Source organism: Sander lucioperca, chromosome 15, assembly GCF_008315115.2.
Source record: "Sander lucioperca isolate FBNREF2018 chromosome 15, SLUC_FBN_1.2, whole genome shotgun sequence".
In the NCBI taxonomy this organism is placed as follows: domain Eukaryota; kingdom Metazoa; phylum Chordata; class Actinopteri; order Perciformes; family Percidae; genus Sander; species Sander lucioperca.
The window spans coordinates 1820920-1832433 of record NC_050187.1 but is presented as its reverse complement, the minus strand read 5'-3'; the positions used below and the strand labels follow the sequence as shown (position 1 = coordinate 1832433).

The window sequence follows — 11514 nt, the reverse complement described above, 5'->3', positions numbered from 1 at the left end:
AACTGTGTGTCTCATAGCATATGGGAATATATCGTTGTTATGATGAGATCATGTAAAGGTTTCCAGATGTGAAGGTTTTCAAGATCTATAAGACGGTCGGGTCGAGAAAGATTCGAAGAGAGTACTTGGTTTGTGCCATGCTGCATGTACCTTGTGTTCTCCCTCATGAGAATTTGTTCAATATTGAATAAAGCTGCATACTCTGAAATCATTGAAGTCGTCATCTTTGCACATCTCCATCATCATTTCCAGAGAGCACCATCTCTCAGTTGGGTTTAGGTAAAGAAGAACGGGACGGTTGGGTTTAGGTAAAGAACAACGGGACAGTTGGGTTTAGGGAACGTGACACGTGGAACACGATCCCCGGTCTCCTGGGTGAAAGTCCTGTGTTTTTTGACCCTAACCAAACCATACAGTTTCCAGTTACATCATATTAACTACAAAAGTGCATCAAGTCATTAAAGTGACTACATGTAACTTTTACACATTTCTGAAACTGTGTAATTTTTCATCTGATGATCATAAATAGCCTGTAATAGCAAACGAGAACACTAGTTTTATACAGTTTTTATTAATACCTCTGCCCAGGTCCGATTTTTGGCTGGATGGGAGCAGCCAGGGTGGAGGCAGTCAGGGAGGAGCAGATAAGCTGTGTTCAGACGCTAAGATCATCAAGGAGACCTGACACCGTGAGGTCAGGTGGTTGGTCTTCCTCGAAGTCCTCATCCTCTTCCTCGCCCCCGTTCACATCCTCCAGCATGTCCTCCGTCTCCTCTGAGTCAGGGCTGACCTGTAAGGGCTGCCCAGTCTGACTTAACAGATAGTCAACACCAAGCAGCTCTCCTATGAAAAAGAACAGATAAACATGTACACAAGCATGCACACATAATTAATAAGTTAATGGCATGTATCATGTTAAGTACATAGTTTGCTTTTGCCACTGGGAATGAAAAGTCTCACTGAATTTCAGTTTAAACACTTACAAGCCAACGAACCAAAAATACTAGGTAGACATGACATTAGCATACCGGTGTATTTGGAGGGTGGCCTGAAGTTTGGCACAAATGCCCGGCCAAACACCTTCAAGCTGCTGGTGTTGACGCACTGGGTCACATCCCTGGAGTAGGTGAGCAGAGATGATGGCCTGCTGGTCACCGCCGCAGTCTCCCGGTCCTGGTTCCACCTGTTCAGGCCTTCCAGGAGCTACAGCTGAAAATTCAGTGCATTTGCACTGATGCCTGAGAAAACAATAAAATATTAATAGTCCATTAAAAAGGTCTAGCTTTCCAATCTAATGAATGCTTTCATAAAAGAGTATACTGAAGAGTATACTGACTGTTTATCATACATAAGGGAGACACCAACCTGGAATGACCTTTTCAGGTGGCAATGAAAAGATTCCAGAGATGTGGACCCTCTGGCACAGCGATACCTGGTTAGGACTAGAGGTCGACCGATTCATCGGTTTTGCCGATTAATCGGCACCGATAGTTGATTGGTGGAACTATCGTTATCGGCAAAAATCCATACCGATGGTTGCGTCCGTTGCTGTAGCGGCGCGCGCTGTCATTCATTACACAGTACGTGAGAGCTGAGAAGGGTCTGCTGGCATCATGCATTACAATAGCGGCCTCTAGAGGCGAAATAAAAACTATCACTGATGCCTGGTGTTGTTTATTTTCGACACGTGTTACTGCGCGCTGCACGGAGAGCACATGCTGTGCGGAGAAGGCTGACATCAGATGCTCGTTTAAAGCGTCGACAGCAAAAAGGTATGTATACAGTACATATTAATTTGTTGAATAGATGCTGCATTAGTAGAGAAAGAACAGCACAACAGTATATTTGTTTGCTTTCGAGGCTGAGATGACGCTAAACATTAGTAGTAGGCTAACTTACCTCAAGCGGTTAAAACACTGACAAAAATAAATGCAAGTCCGACCCAAATGTCAGAATCAGAACCCTAAAGGCTCGTCCGCGATCCCAAACGGCACCTCTGATTCATATTTAGATCATTTAATAACAGTTAAACGTAGAGACTTACTGATTGCTGCAGCTAAAAGCTAACGAGTTAGCCGTCACGGGGGTGTCTTTGGTGTCTTTCTAGCCTTTACAGGTGATTTTCTATCCAGCCTGGAACTTGTGCCTTTTTTCGGGGTTGTTGAGCATTAAATCCAAACTGTTACATCCAAGATTTATCCACTTGATGTCCATAATTCATCACGTTTTCGGTCATTTCTGCCGCTAACTCTGTGCTAACCATAGACAGTAGGTGCTACCGACAAGGGGATCTCCCATGATGCCTTTGTTTATGTTTTCAACCAATGGGAAGGCAGGTCCGTCACACATTACGCATTATATGGGCATCCAAGCGAGAACAAATATATATATATATATATAGTATAAAGTGGGAAAGATAGATCCCTCCAGGTCAGAGATCGTCTGTTACCGTTCTAAACCGTTCTACAGAGAAGAATGGCGTCACTGTTTTGAGATTGTTTGTCCTTTATATGAATTATAATGCTCATTATGTTTATTTTTGCACTGGATGACTCCAAATATGTAGGAGAACTGTTTTAGATAACACACATGCTTGTGTAGCATTGCTGTGGGTGTAATATCAATAAATATGACATTATTATTTTGATTATTGGCAAAAGCGTCTGGACTTTTTTTGAAACAATGTATGTATTTTGTCAACTGTATAAGTTATAAATACTATCGGTCGATTAATCGGTTATCGGCAAATACGGCCCAACCTAGCTATCGGTATCGGTAAAATCCACTATCGGTCGACCTCTAGTTAGGACAACACCCCCCTTCTTGATGGTGCCTGTCTCTGTATAGAGATGCACACCAGGCAGGTCCTGGATGCACTTGACGTGGCGTTGCTGCACACGCCAGACGTGTTCAATGCGCACCTGGTCCAGCAGTGGCACCCCCATAAGGTCTCTCCTGTTTGCCCCTCCCAGTTCCTGCAGCAGCCGCCCAATGAGGCTGATGGTGGCCTCCTCGCCGCGTGTCCTCCTGCAACAGTACTGGCTCAGCTCATTCTTAGTGATCCTGGCATCCACCGCAGGATCACTCATGGCTGGCACACCCTCCTGCCTGAGCTGCTCTTTCTTTGCCCGCCGCAACAGAGAGAGGTCCCCTGCGTCCCACTCAAATATGCAGGCAGAGAGACAGCTCATGAAGGTGGGGTAGAGGGGATGAGTGCCAGTGGTACATCCGACGGCCAGCCTCCGAAGGTCTGGCCACTCCCCAAACCTGGTCTGCAGCTTGCTGGACCCCTCACTGATGCAGCAGCCGCAGTCCACATACAGCAGCACTGGGGGTGCGATAGCTGCCTGGCGGTACCGCTCCATCACCCCTGCCACCATCCTGTCCAGTCCTGGCCCCTCCTGCACTGTCACCACACTGGTCACGATCTGGCCAACCTCGTTCCCAATGGAGGTGACCCAGAGACCACTACACTGTACACATTTAAAATACGTACCAATGTGATATTATGATTGACAATAGCATTAATGTGTATAATGGGATTTATTAAGAACATGGATATCTATTACACAGATAATTTATTACCTGTTTGGTTGAGTCCATCTTTAAGATGGAGCCAAATGTGGAGGTGATGCTGGCCTAGATATGGTCCAATCGGGAGAGGATGTCCCTCCCATAAACGGACAGCAGCCAGCGACTGGTGGGCACATCAATGGGCTCAGGGGGCTCCTGGCACACCACTGGGAAGAGGCTTGGCTGATCAACAAAGTCAGCACACTCCCCAAATTTTGTGCCAACCTGTTCAGCCATTCCTCCCCATGGGTTTCCTTAAGCTGCTGTTGCTGGTGTTCACAGCATGGCTCGGAGTCCTCACAGAGGATGGAGAGGGGCTGGGGGTCCTCCCAGAAGACGGGGCATGGCTTGGGGTCCTCACAGAGGATGGAGAGGGGCTGGGGGTCCTCCCAGAAGACGGGGCATGGAGAGGGGTCCTCACAGAGGATGGAGAGGGGCTGGGAGTCCTCACAAAGAATGGAGACGAGCTGGGAGTCCTCACAGGGGAGGAAGAGGGGCTGGGGCTCCTCCTAGCCACTAAATTAGGTTTCACTGTGGCAGACGGTGACCCACCAAAGCGTGATTTAGTGAACTGAAAAGACAAACAATATTAATTTGATGATGCAACCAATACAAAAGCACTATTAATTAAATATGAGTTATTTAATATAATTTTCACCATTGACAAACTTGGAGGGGGGCGCCAGAAAGATGGTGGTACAGCAGCCGTTGCACCAGGGGTCGAGACCAGAGCTGCAGACTGCCAGGCTGCAGCAGGAGGCTGAGTAGTGGGCTGCTAAATCAACAGCATTTTGATGTAACAACTACAGCATTGCAGCAGACATGAGATGTAAGATTCATCAGAATGACACATCATTTTAAAACAGATCACCTTAGCACCGTGAAATCCACAATAACAGGCCACTGACCCTCCAAAAAGAGTGGTCTGTCCACGGGCCTGCATGGGGCATTTCTCAATCTGAAACAATCAGAAACCTGTTTAGCCTGGGGTATACAGTCTTACTATCACATTGTATATTTTTCAAGTAATCATTATATATTGCTATATTTTAAGCTGAGCTGGCATATGCCCTCAGCCTTGCCATCCACTCTCCTTCCCCCATGCACTTGTGGCTTTTAGGCTTATTGCTCATCTAAAGGCAACATGAATATGGACAACAATATACAATGAGCATTCTTTGGACTGTGACACTACAGCACAAACACACACCTAATATGACAGCATGAAAGCTGCATTATCAAATCAATTTAAGTTACAGTAATGTAGCTAATGTTGGGTGTATGATCAGACGTTTTAAATGGGTAGCAATCTAGCTAGATGATTAGCAAAGAGTAGGCTATGTCATAGTAAGTTAGTTACATATGATTTTCTATTCATAGTAATATTGAGGGTATTATATGTAGCTAGATCGTAACATTAGTTTGTTTACATGACACAAACTAGCCATAATATAGCTAGTAGTTAACCTACAGCTTGCAATATACCCAGGTGCAGATGGTTAGCTAACAACAGTAATATAGTAGTAACATGGCTTTTTCTACTCATATTAATATTGAGCCTATTAACGTTTATTTATTTATCGATATTAACGTTAACGTTAGTTTGTTTACATTTCACATGACACGAACGACCCATATTAGCTAGCCTACAGCTACAGTTAGCATTGCCGATTGTTAGCTACGATCTACGGCCATATAACATAATGTAACACGTAGCAAGATGATCAGATAACTTCGTGTGAAGGATTGAAATAAACTGTATATGTGCCTATTTAAGAAGGAAACACATATTTCAATGGTTACTTGCCATTAAATTGAATGATATCGTATCGCACATTGGATATGAACGAACTTTTTTTTTTTTTTTTTTTTATTTTATTGACAAAAAGCACCAACATACAAAACTCTCGTTGGGGAAAAGGATATACATGCGTATATACAATATAAATGTCAATGTACAAGAAAGAATTACCTGGTCAAAAAACAAAAAACAAAGAATAGAACAAAAAGGGGGGAGCTGCTTAAAATATACAAGTCAAAAGCAAAAAGGCTAGAAAAAGTAAAATTAACATTTGGAGCGGTACACAAGGAGAGACTAATCAAAACAGTAGTTTCCTAGATATGTCACTACACATTTTCCTTGCAATCTTAGTAGATTTGATCTTTTTCAGTGAGGAAAAAAATTATTTAAAGTCATTTATAAACCAAACAAAGGAAGGTTTAGAACATCTCCACTTACTGCAATGAATATGATATTTACCCATTAGAATAATCATATTGACTAGATCTGATATTGATGAATCTATATTATCCATATAAAAGAGGATGTGTGGCAAGGTGAGAGTAGGGATATTATCCATCTTAAGTGACAGCCAAATTTGTATCTCGGACCAGAAGCTGTTGGACACAGGGCAAAAAAAGAACATGTGTCCCAGTGTCTCATCAGCTATCTCACAAAAAACACAAGGGTCTACATCAAATTTGAATCTTCTTCTAAGAAAGTCAGCGACTGGATATATCTTATACATTATTTTAAAGTGAGTCTCTTTGACTTTTGGGGAAATGGGCCATTTAATGAATTTAAAATGTGTTTTTCTTATGGACAATGCATCCATGTTCGGAACCTGTACACACAATCCTCTTTCATAACCAAGACATAATTTAGATTTCAAAGCATCACTAATATATTTATTATTACATTTATTGTCAATTAAAGTACAATCATTGATAACAAGATTTGGTAAAGTTGGTAAGGGTCTTGTTCTTGCATATAACAATGTGTTATGAATTAACTGTAATAATGGTACAGGTATTGCTTTACAGATCGTATTGTATTCTCTATAAGTACAGTTTAAATTATATTTTTCTGAAAAGGCTTTATATTCCAAAAGGTGACCATTGTCATCTATAATATCATTCACAAAAACAATGCCCTTTTCATACCAGTCATACCTGAACAATGATTTCCTATTGATTATAATGACCCTATTGTTCCATAAGGTGGATCCATGTGGAGAAAAGTTATGGGTAAATATCATTTTCCAATATTGGAGAACTTGTTTGTGGAAGTTTGACAACTTAACAGGAATTTTGGTCACCTCAAAATCACATTGCAGAAGAAAATCAAGCCCTCCTATTTTTTTAAATAAATGTCTAGGTATGTGAAACCACATAGAATCTGGTTGTGATAGATATGTTTTCAACCAGTTGATCTTAAAGGTCCCAAACATTGATTCAAAGTCCAATGCTTTGATACCACCCATATCATAGTCTTTAACCAGCTGTGATTTCTTAATATAATGGGTTTTGTTTTTCCACAGGAATCGGAAAACAATTGAATTGGCTTTCTTAACATTATCGGAAGAAACATACAGGGAGTGACATGGATAAATTACTTTGGAAATACCTTCTGATTTAGACAGAGTGACTCTACCAAAGATAGTGAGATCTCTGATAAGCCAGCGACTTAAGGATTTCTTCATATCTATTAAACGGTTAGAAAAATGAACGTCTTCCCTTCTAATAGCATTTTTAGATAAAACTATTCCTAGATATTTCACTTCAGCTTTAACTTCAATTGAAGAGATGATGGAATCCGTTGATGAGTGAATGGGAAGTAGCTCACATTTTTTAATATTGAGGGTTAATCCTGAAGCTTTAGAGAAAATCGAGACTGAATCAAGGGCAACATCAACCATGAATTTATTCCTTAAAAGGATTGCTGTGTCGTCTGCAAATTGACTAATTTTAAATTCCTTGTCAAATATTGTGATCCCATGCAAGTCAGGGTTGTGATTAATGAGCATTATAAGTGAGTGTGTGGCTAGAATAAACAGTTTTGGAGAAATCGGGCATCCCTGCCTAATACCGCGGAGCACTTCAAACCTAGGAGTTATATTAGGATTCAGGGACCCAGAACTATATATGTCAGTATAAAACATCTTAATTATTTTACAAAAGTTACTCCCAAAACCTAAAAAATCTAAGATTTCAAATAAAAAGGTATGTTCAACAGTATCAAATGCCTTATAAAAATCAAGAAATAAAATAAAAGCATCAGTGTTAATGAAGTCTCGATAATCAAGCATGTCTAGTAGCAGCCTGGTATGGTTATGTATATTTCTACCCTTCATGAAAGCTGATTGACACTCGTCAATAATATGTGATAATCCCTTATTCAGACGATTAGCATAGACAAGTGCCAGCAATTTATAATCGTTACATAACAAGGAAATTGGTCACCAATTATCCAATAAAAGATTATCTTTGTTAGGTTTGGGAATTAGGGTGATGAGACCATGTTTCATAGTGGGAGAAAGATTACCTTTTGAGATACAATCTAGATAGGCATTATAGAGCATTTCCCTGATATCACTCCAAAAACTCCACGGTTAGCCCATCTATTCCAGGTGACTTCCCTTTAGACATCTGTTGAACTGCTAAGTCTAGCTCCTCAATTCTTAACTCATCTTCCATAAGTTGTTTAAAGTTATCATTTATTGTTTTTTTAAACCCCTGGATCTTATCTAAGAAAAAACAACAATCTTCTTTAGAAAAAAGGGATTTATATAAGTTACTATAAAAAGATTTGATGTTTTCGTTTACTTCTTCTTGATTTTCAACAATAATGCCATTGACCTTTAACTTCCGAATTTTTTTCTTCGTCTGTCTTTGTTTTTCCAGACTAAAAAAGTAAGAGGAGTTTTTCTCCCCTTCTTCAATCCAACGAGCCCTTGAACGAATAAATGCTCCCTTGGCCTTTTCCAAATATATATTATCAAGATGTGACTGTAAATTGTTTAATTCAGTCTGTTCTTGCCGAGTCAAATCATTTTTACTGCATAGTGTATTGATGCGACTAATGATGTCCCTTTGTCTTATCTTTTTAAGGGTTGATGATTGCTTACTTGTTCTAATAGCCATTTGTTTAACTTTGAATTTAAACCATTCCCATTTACTCAGAAAAGACATTTCCAATTCACCTACTTCTTTAACCAGTTGTTTAACTACATTACAAAACTCAGTATTTTCCAAAAGGTTATTGTTAAATTTCCATATGGAATTTGTGTTATTCTCTCTTCCACCCGGAGAAAGTGTCAAGGATATTACACAATGATCAGTCAGGGGTGATGCTGAAATATCACATCTATTAACCTCATTAATGAGATTGTCTGATATTAACCAATAATCCAATCTTGAGCACTGGCCATTTTTAGATGAGTTGAACCAGGTAAATTGTTTTCTGGTTGGGTTTTTCATTCTCCAATAATCTATTAGATTGGCCTTTGTGATCAATTCAAGTATTGTTTCATCAAGTGTGTGGCAATGTCTCTTTGATGGTAAGCGGTCTAACCAAAGATCAGGGGCTAGGTTGAAATCTCCCCCAATTATTACTCTATCTGTTGAAAAAAGCATTTTCCATTCCTCTAAGTACTTACTTAAGGATGAGAAGAGATTTTTGTTCTGTGCTCGCTTGTTATAACCATACACACATAATAAGATGTAGTTTATACCGTTCATTTCTGTCGCAACCATTAACCAATAACCGGTAGAGTCACTTTTATGGTCAATAATTTTCACAGGAAATCTATTTAATAAAATCATAACTCCTGCGGAGTGTGACGTTCCATGACTGAAAAAGATGGAGTGTCCCCATTGCAATTTCCAAAATGTTGTGTCAGCCTCAGCTGAGTGAGTTTCTTGTAGAAAAACACAATTAGCCTTTTGCTCCTTACAGAAAAGAAAGATAGCCTTACGTTTTACATTATCTTTCATCCCCCTAGTATTTAAAGAAATAAAGGACAACATTTAGGTAATAAGTATATAATCTATAAACTGCACAAAAGACTGTAACGATGCGCAGGAATGAGTAATTAGTCCTAAATCTATATGTTTTGTGTAGCTAGCCCTCTAAAAACTATAAAGGGGGAAAGGGAAACCTACAAACCGAACAGCTATTGTAACATAGTTCTACTTAAATATAAAATCAATTTCACCTACTTTGTTATACTATTCTTAATTTTGGCATAACAAGAGATATTAAGAGGTGACCAGTTGCAATACCATATATGAACAGGTAAACAAGGTAAACATTCAGTATCTGCCATATACTGGCGTGCAAAAAAAAATTTGGAGTTAACAATGTAACATTAACCATGCTCCAATCATAACATCAGGTTATTTAACCTTGAATGTTCAGTGATGCATTAACAAACAAAGTGTGGGTAGTGTTAATACTCTATAATATATATAATATATATAATATCGGAGCGTTTATGTCAAACAAACGAAAAGATTAAAGTTTCACTGAAAAAAGTGATTGTACGCTGAATTTCTGACAGCCACTCAAATGGTAACAAAAACAAGTGTTCAGTTTGGGTCCACTCTCTGGTTATCGATCACAGCGTATCCTTCTTTCAAGAATGCCCGTTTACCTGTCTTTCTGGCTTCTTGGACCAGTGGCCACAGCTTCGCACGCGCCTCCCGGTCTTCTTTTGAGAAGTCTTCTTTGAAGCGTATGTGCATGTCTTTACACACTCTCGCATCCTTCGACTTCTTCCAAACATCATCCCGCACCGTTCTCATCCCGAACTGAATGATGATTGCTCTCGGTGTGTTATTTGAGGTAGCGGCGTCGCCTTTCCTTCCCAGCCGGTGAACGGTGTCTACGGTGTCACGCAGCCGCTCCACTGACATTGGAACAATTCTCGTCAGTATTCCTATGACAACTTCTCTCGTGTCCTCGCCATCTTTTTCAGTGAGGCCAATCATCCTCAGATTCCACCTTCTTCTGTACCGGGTTTGCTCTGCACATGCTTCTTTCAACAAACTGTTTTCTTTCTGAAGGCCTCCTATTTTTTTCTGAAGCACGCAGATTTCTTCTCGGTTTTCTTTTGCTGCGGTTGTGTTAGCTTCAATACGTCTGTCGAAACTTTTCAAAAGTTCCATCTGCTCGTCCATTTTTTTGGTCAAAACTTGTACAGCTTGTAGAATTGCGGCGCCAGTATTCGCGTCCTCACTTTCCTTTTGGTGTCGCAGTTTCTTTGGATTCGGCTGTTTAATTGGCGTGTGTTCTTTGTTAATTTTGTCTTCTTTGGTTGAGTGTTGCTCCGCTTCCATTTCTTCCTCAATGTCAGAATCATCACATGGCTCGTGGAGAGCAGCCAAGTTGTAGTTGTGGTCGGACATGATTCCAAACAAAGAAGAAAAAAAACAAAATGATGTAGTAGCTTACTTTTGTCACTTGATTTTGACTCTACATTGAATAGCTGGTTAGTAGAGGGGTTGTTACACTAGTTTATCACATTTCCAGGACTAAAATAATTTTTTTACCGGAGCCTGCAAAAAGTGCTGCCACTCACTCCGCCATCTTGAAAACCCCCATATGAAGGAACATGATTAGCTGTCAACATTGGAAATGGAACAGACGATCTTGAGCCAGCTAGCGCCAAAAGTAAAAAAGTAATAGTATAGTATGTCGAAAAAAGTCCTAGAAAAAAGTCAGAAGTGAAAAGAACGTCATAGTACGGAAGCCGAGAACGGCCATGGATTTTTTATTTTTTTTTGCACTGTTATCTCGTGATAACGACTTATTAATTTGTTATATCGATATAACAAAGTTTGTTTTCTCGAGATAACTAATTAATTATTTCATTATCTCGACATAACAAAGATTGTTTTATCGAGATAACGAATTAATTAATAATGTGCTCGTCTTGAATTCAAACTAATGCGCTGCAACGAACGGCTTCCGTAGCGCCACTGGCTGTAGCTGTAGCCTACCGGTAACTTGTGCGCCACATTTGTATACACTTTATTAGTTGACTGGGTTTGTTTAGGGGCTACCAGTTAGCAGATGAAAGGCTGACAAACTCCTATCTGTCCGGCTGCCTCAGCTAAGGTAACGTAAATGTAGGCTAACGTTAACTTAGCAATATAATG

General features: G+C 40.0%; 1 long non-coding RNA gene across 1 annotated transcript; it reads right to left on the bottom strand.

The window, feature by feature from the left end:
• Positions 1-609: 609 nt before the first annotated feature.
• On the bottom strand, positions 610-1439 carry LOC116053624. The gene is made up of 3 exons (XR_004105893.2): positions 1366-1439; positions 1029-1238; positions 610-843 (listed from the first exon to the last, which is right to left on the bottom strand). It is a non-coding gene; the product is annotated as an uncharacterized LOC116053624 (long non-coding RNA).
• Between the last annotated feature and the right edge of the window lie 10075 nt (positions 1440-11514).